Source organism: Marmota monax, unplaced genomic scaffold (genome assembly GCF_021218885.2).
Source record: "Marmota monax isolate L192 unplaced genomic scaffold, Marmota_monax_Labrador192_F-V1.1 WCK01_AAM20220418_F8-fsc00011, whole genome shotgun sequence".
Lineage (NCBI taxonomy): Eukaryota > Metazoa > Chordata > Mammalia > Rodentia > Sciuridae > Marmota > Marmota monax.
This window is the reverse complement of record NW_026693082.1, coordinates 9388435-9395625: the sequence shown is the minus strand read 5'-3', so window position 1 is coordinate 9395625 and position 7191 is coordinate 9388435. Positions and strand designations below refer to the sequence as shown.

Sequence of the window (7191 nt, the reverse complement as noted above, 5' to 3'; positions counted from 1 at the left end):
GAGAGTCACTAATGTGAGATGAGGGACTTCTATTTGAATGTTAGGTTGTTTGGAATTTTTTGTGAGACTCTTGGAAGACATGTTCGCTAAACTAGTGCCTCTAGTTTCTGGTTATAAAATAACTAAATTGTGCTTTTATCTGTTCAATCAAACCTGATGTTAAAAACATTGAAGAAAGATAACTGGGAAACTGGAAGGGCCAGGCATTCTTAGGAAATTAGATTTTATAAATGCAACACCATACATGGAACAGCATAGATATTAAAACATAATTTGTTAATGGCTTTGTATGAAACCATAAATAACAAAGATGTTACTTTAATCTTTTTGGAGGACAGGATCTAGATAGTATTTATCTCTGAATTTCAGGCACCCAGCTAGCCTACCACTTGACCTGTAGTTGGCACTCAGCAAATATTTGAATCAATGAGTGATGCCACGGTTTTTGAAGATTTGCTGCAGAGGAAAACTTTTCATCTCATTTTGCAACCTCCCCCCACCCTTTTTTAAAGTTCATTCAGCAAAAAATGGTTTGAGGGAGTACTTTGTACCAGGGTCCCTATGAGGAGTCCTCAAGTCAAACAATAATCCTTATCTTCTGACACAGGGATTTTCACACAGCAAGGGAGACTGAGAACAGACCACATTGGGGTTGGTGTCTGTGTTTTCATTCTCTCTCTTTCTCTCTCTCTCTCTCTCTCTCTCTCTCTCTCTCTCTCTCTCTCTCAACAGAAAACCATTTAAGTGGACACTCAATTCTGGGTGGAGTGGAGAGGAAGGACTCAGGTGCTGGGCAGGCAACAGGCAAGTGGGTGGGTAACATTCCCTACCTGGCTCCAGGAGGGATGCTGGAGAATGAGGGCTGGCCCAGGTAGGCAGACCATCTCCCCAGGGTGCCCAAAGGCCAGGCCTTGATAAGGTGTCTAAGTCAGGTTGTGAGTGCTCAGGGGGGAGTGTGGCTGAGGGAGGCAGGGCTGGTGCCTAGTAGGGGACTCCCTCAGCCTAGAGGCTGGCATCACCAGGGCCCTCCCCAAGCTGCTGCTGGAACTCAAGACGTGTCTGTCAGTTGGACTCTAGCAGCTCCTGGAGGTGGGCATGGATGTGATTGTTCTTCTCCTCCAGGTGGTGCAGACAGGAGTTGATCTGGTACAACATGGAATTGTAGGCTGCATACTCTGCTTCCCTAAAGTCATGGTCCTAGCCTTCCATGCCAGCTTCCACCTGCATACCAGGTCCTGTAGGGCCAGGCATTGTGGTCTTAGGTGCCACATCTGCCACACAATGGTGGAATTCGGGTGCTGGCATCCGCCTAAAGCCAGTGTCTGTTTTTTTTTCTAATGATCCATTGATCAGTTTCCACTTGAGATATAGAAAGGATGGTATTAGCATTGGGAATATTAGCATTGCTTAGTGTCAGCTAATTAGGGCACTGATGTATTTGACTTTGAATACCTTTTGAAATAAGAGCACCAAGGAAAAAGGAAAGCAATGAAATGAGAAAAGAAATTTGCTATGCGCCATGTTAGACTCACCCAGAAGAGATGCTAGTTGACATGAATCCTTGATGAATACTGCATTTCTGCTTTGTGCAGCCAGAACACATTTCCTTTTTAACAATCTCTTGAAAAGAGTGGGCGTCCTCTTCTTACAAAGATTTTACTAATTAATAATGGGGCATGTCACTGAGGACACTTGTTTCTATTTGTTTATTTTGATTAACTAATAAAGACCAAGCAGATCAGAGAGCAAAATCAGGTCTTTAAAAAGAAGAAAAAGACACCTGATGTCATTGCTTATGCTGAACAGAGTTGTTCTAATTTAACTGCGACCACTAAAAACCGTCTGTGAAACATAATTTGTTTGATTTAAAATATATGATTGTCTTCTAAATGTTATGGTTTGGATGTGAAGTGTCCCCCAAAAGCTCATGTGTGAGACAATGCAAGAAGGTTTAGAGGTGAAATGACCGGGTTATGAGAGCCGTAACTGATCAGTGCATTAATCCCCTCATAGGGGAATTTCACAGCGCCAAAAATGCTGCTGGTGGGTGACTCCTTGACATAGCACATTCTGAGTAAATAGCCTTCACTTGTTCTCATGTGGTTGGTCTTTGTTTATTTCTACGGTAGCCATTTAAATCTAAATCAATTGAAATCATATGCAATTAAGTCAAGTTCTTCAACTGTCCTAACCACATTTCAAGTACTCAGTAGCCTCATACAACTTTATACTATATTGGACTGCACAGATGACGAATAGTTTCATCACTTCAGAAAACTTAATTGACTAATTTATACATGCCTAGATTTTCCTACCTTATACTAACCTTCTGCTTGAATTGACTTTCTCTGACATTTTTACCTGCCAAACTACAGCCTTCATACTCCAGTTACATACTCCTTCAGAAAGCTTCACTGAATCCTCTATTTAGACATCATTTCTTATCACCTAGATTATGTTTTTCTTATAGTTCCATGATCTCTTCCAATTACTGCATCACAGACTACTTGACCTAAGAAAAAGGACTTAGTTACTTTACCTCACAGGATTTTGTGCTTAATATATAGTAGGCACTTAATAATTAAAAAAAAAAGTAAAACCCTTAAATGTGATTTGGGGAAAATCAAGATCATTTGGAATGACTCACTTTAAGACTTTATGGGATGACAGACGGGGTTTGATTTAATGGTTTTCATTTGGGACATAGAATGAACAAACAGCGTTGCACACGGCTTTGTTCTTCCTTTCTGTCTCCACATCTGTTATCCTCTAGACAGCTTCTTTTAACACTAGGAGGATGTTTATGAAGTTAGCTGGATGTCATTATGGAAACTTCCATTGCTTTTTCCCAAGCATGACGTACTTTCAGAAGTCTTTTCGTAGCACAGCAACTGGAGAAGAGGGTAAAGGTCTAAGATCTTCTAGATGCTTTTGGAATGGTGACTTTTTTTTTTTATAATGTCTTCAGTATCTCTGATGATTCATGCCTCTGTGCCTTGCTCATATTTTCTCTGTGCCTGGAATATGACCCCAGGCATTTCTACTCTTATAATACCTCTGTGCCTGATAAACTTCCTTCAAAAATCAGGTCAAATATCACATTGTCTATGAAATCATCCTCTGTCTCATTCAATAGGATCACTGTTTCCTCTGGCTGTTTATCAATAGCTGTTTATGTGTCCTGTTATTCTCAGTGTGATGGGATAACCACTCACTAATTCTTAGAGTGATGTTACTAGGAAGAATATACACCGCCTGTGGAAGGAAAGTAACCCACGTATATTTGGAGGTTACTGTTCATTTTATTTTTGGATACTTTAGAACAAAAGTCACTAAAACCTGGAGAAAAAACTCTGATGTTTCTCCCCTAACCCCACCCTACTTCCCACCTAAATTCAAGGGTCAAGAGTTTATCATTCCCTCTAGTGGAATGGGCAAACTCCTTCCTTACTTTGCACACCAGTGGAAATTCATCTGGGAGAAAGAATGATATTCTGAGGGTAGCTGTTTATGGTTAGATGTGAGTTGTCCCCCCAAAGCTCAATTGTGAGACAATGCAGGGAAGTTTGGAGAAGAAATGACTGGGTTATAGCCTTAACATAATCAGTGAATTGCTCCCTGATGGGATTAACAGGGTGGTCACTAGAGGCAGGTGAGGTGTGGCTGGAGGAAGTGGTTCATTGGGGGTGTGACTATGGGGTATATATCTTGTATCTGGATAGTGGACTGTCTCTCTCTGCTTTCTGATCATCATGTGAGCTACTTTCCTCCACCACGCTTCTGCCATGATGTTCTGCCTCATCCCAAGCCCCAAGGAATGCCACCTCCTGTCTATGGTCTGAGATCTCTGAAACTATGAGACCTCAAATAGTCTTTCTTTCTCTACAGTTGTTCTGGTTGGGTCTTTTAATCATAGTGGCAAAAAAAGTTGACTAAAACAGTACCTTAGATTGGGAAATTTGTGAGAAGGTGACACTATCCAAGGGCTAAGAATTATTTGGAATGGAATTTGGAAAAATTTTTGGCTTTGGCCAAAGAGTGAATAACTACATGTTGTGTCTTATCTCTCTTTGGATCCCAAATGAAACCACAGTACCTGATTCAGTGTGTGTTTAAAAATTAAAAAAATCACACAATGAATGCTGGACCTGTTGATTTATGAGGCTCAGTTATTGGGCTAGAAGTAAATGTGCAGCCATTTACTGCGAGATAATGGAAGAATTTCATTTCCCAATCAAATGCTTCCTTTCTCAAACTAGAAAAAGGCTGGAGGAAGAAATACGGATTTAACTTGAAAGCTATGGCCAAGATCCTCTTGGGAAGACAAATCATAGAACTTATAAGATCTTGAAGCTGAGAGAATCTTAGAGTCCACTTATGCCTGTCCTTTTATTGTGTGCATGAAGATTTAGAGATTCAAATGGTTTCCACACTGCTTTTAAGATATGAAAATATTCTTTTCAAGTCTTGCCAACTGCCAGGTTAATTGAAAGGTTTGGGCTTTATAGTTCGAGTTCCCATTTAATTTCTCAAAGTTCACGAACCCTGCCCACTCAGATACAGGTCTGGGTGTGGCGCTCTTTGGTTTCCATTCTTTCATCCTGCCTTTTGCCGCCCACTTATTGGGAAGTCAGCTCACTCCCACTCTTTACTGCTGACAATGTGGGAAACATACATTCAGCCCAGTACTCCCTCTCATTTCTCCCTTTGCCTCCTCCTCCCCTAGCTCTGACTCCGCCCCTGCCCCCCCCCCCCATTGCATACACAGGACTTTGGGGAAGAGACTGTCACTTAATTATGAATACATGTAGGTTTTACGTTTTTTCATATCTGAACATTTTCTTTCCTAAGAGGAATAATTAAATGAAGGAGTTTTTGAAAACCATGTCAGTGTTAAGACTTTTTTTCCTTGATCATTTTGCCAGATTAATCTAGAATTGCCATGGGCTGCTCAGTCAAGGAAAGAATGGGAGAAGCAGGTTTGCCTAGGTTTAGGAGGAGTTATCATACATCAATCTCATCAGATGTTTGTGGTTCTCCCTGGGTTCAAGTGTCACACCAGTGACTCTCCATGCTACATTTGGGGTCTTGTGCTTGTAATGGTGAGTGAGGTCATGCTCAGGGATCCTTCTCAAGAAGTCATCCCAGCCAGAGCTCTTCGGGGAGAGATAGCCATTGGCCCCTGGCCCCTAATTACCTTGGGTCCTTCCCTTGTGTCACAAGAATGAACTGAGTGAATGAATTAGCTGTACTTCCTGGTTTAAATTACAGAAAACTCTACAAAATAGGGGTTTCAATAAATTAGCATTTATTTTTCTGTCATAACAACATTCTTAGAAATGAGCATTAGCTGGGTTAATTCAGTGACTTGGTGTTATAGTTTGGATGTGCGGTGTCCCCCAAAAGCCCACGTGTGAGACAATATAAGAAGGTTTGGAGGAGAAATGACTGGGTGATAGCCTTAGTCTAATCAGTGAATTAATCCTTGATGGGATTAATTGAGTGGTAACTGGAGGCAGGTGGGTTGTGGCTGGAGAAAGTGGTTCATTGTGGGCGTGACTATGGGGTATATATTTTGTATCTGGCGAGTGGAGTGCCTCTCTTTATGCTTTCTAATCATCATATGAGCTGCTTCCCTCTGCCACACTCTTCCACCCTGATCTCAACTCGAGCCCTAAGGAGTGGAGCTGACCATCTATGGGTGGAGACCTCTGAAACCGTGAACAGTCAAATTAACTTTTTCTCCTTTAAAATTGTTTACCGGTTGGATCTTTTAGTCATGGCAGCAAAGATGCTGACTAAAACATTTGGTAATATTGAAGGTCTTGGAAGCAAATTTTGCCTATTTACAACTTAGATCTGAGTGGTTATGCTCTGTGAATTCATCAACAAAACAGGCAGATTAAAAGGAGGAAAATTTATTACAACTTGAGGGGTACCAGCATGTGCCACTCCACAGCAAGGGTCTTTGGCATATGCATTATTTTGAGCTAAAGGCCATTGAGAACTAGAGGACCCAGGTCTGATAAACTATGGGCATCCAGCAGGCAGAAGCCACATCAAACTCAGGACACCAAATGAAGCAAACAGGAAAGCAGTAGATCTCCTGGAAGGAAAAGGATCAATAACCAATGAGTACTTAGAACTAAATCTAAGAGAGCCACAATCTAAAGAACTAATTATTTTAAATATTTTTCTCCTGTTAATTTAATTCTGGAAAGCATAGAGACTTTTATCACCTTCATTTGGTTGGACCCTGCTCACAGAAGCCCCCAACCCCTTTTCCTTTAACAAGATGGAATATAAATGGAAGTTCTAAGCACTCCTTTGAATAACTGATCTCTGAGTACTCTCAATCATTACATGCATGATGCACATGTTAATAAACTTTGGGTGGATTTTCTCTAGTTAACCTGTCTTTGGCTAGTGTGTGTTACAGGGCCTCATTTAGAGAACTTAGGATGGGCAGGGGGAGAAATTTTACTTTCCCCCAGCATGCAGGAGCATTCAAAATAGTAAGACTTTGCATAACAGCATAATAAGGGAGTGGTGAAGTTTCATTGGGAAAGTATGGGATGTTCTGATAAGGTTTGTTTACAAAATTTCTCATCTGGGTGGTAATGGTCATTCTCCTTTCTGGCTGGAAGCTCCCTCAGGAGGATTTATGACAGCTGAATTTTCACACCTGGGTGCTGAGACGTGTCTTCTCCCTCCCTCACCGGTGGCTGAATTCATAGAGCAGTCTTGGGTTAAAGCAAGGGAAGCTTAGAGAAGCCCCCTTTCTCAGCTGCAGTATGTTCAGATATTTTCTGGTAGGTTCTTGGTCTCTTTAGTGCGTGTGTCAAGATCATGCCGAAGGGTTTGTGAAGGCTGTTGACAGAGCAGGAGAGGGGGTCGTTTCTCTTTTTGGTGAGGTACAACTTTCCCTAAAAATAGTCATCAGGTAAGCTTTATAATGCTATAGGTTCTTAGGAGCTTATCCTGGAAATCAGATTCTGGGGGCATCCTGTTATATATGTGCACAGGCAGAGGCAGGAGGAGGGTCTGGGATCTGCAGTTACAAAGGCATCAGCCAGGTCTGGGCTTCATTCCAGAAGGAAAGAAGCAATGTGTCATTGAGTGATCTTTGCACACAGCTGGTGGATAGGCGGCTCTCTGAGTATTTGGGCATTATAGAATTTGTTAACTCAG

At 41.6% G+C, this 7191-nt stretch overlaps 1 pseudogene; it reads right to left on the bottom strand.

Annotated features, from left to right (window-relative positions):
* Positions 1 to 1002: 1002 nt before the first annotated feature.
* LOC124098996 (bublin coiled-coil protein-like) lies at positions 1003 to 1251 on the bottom strand (annotated as a pseudogene).
* Between the last annotated feature and the right edge of the window lie 5940 nt (positions 1252 to 7191).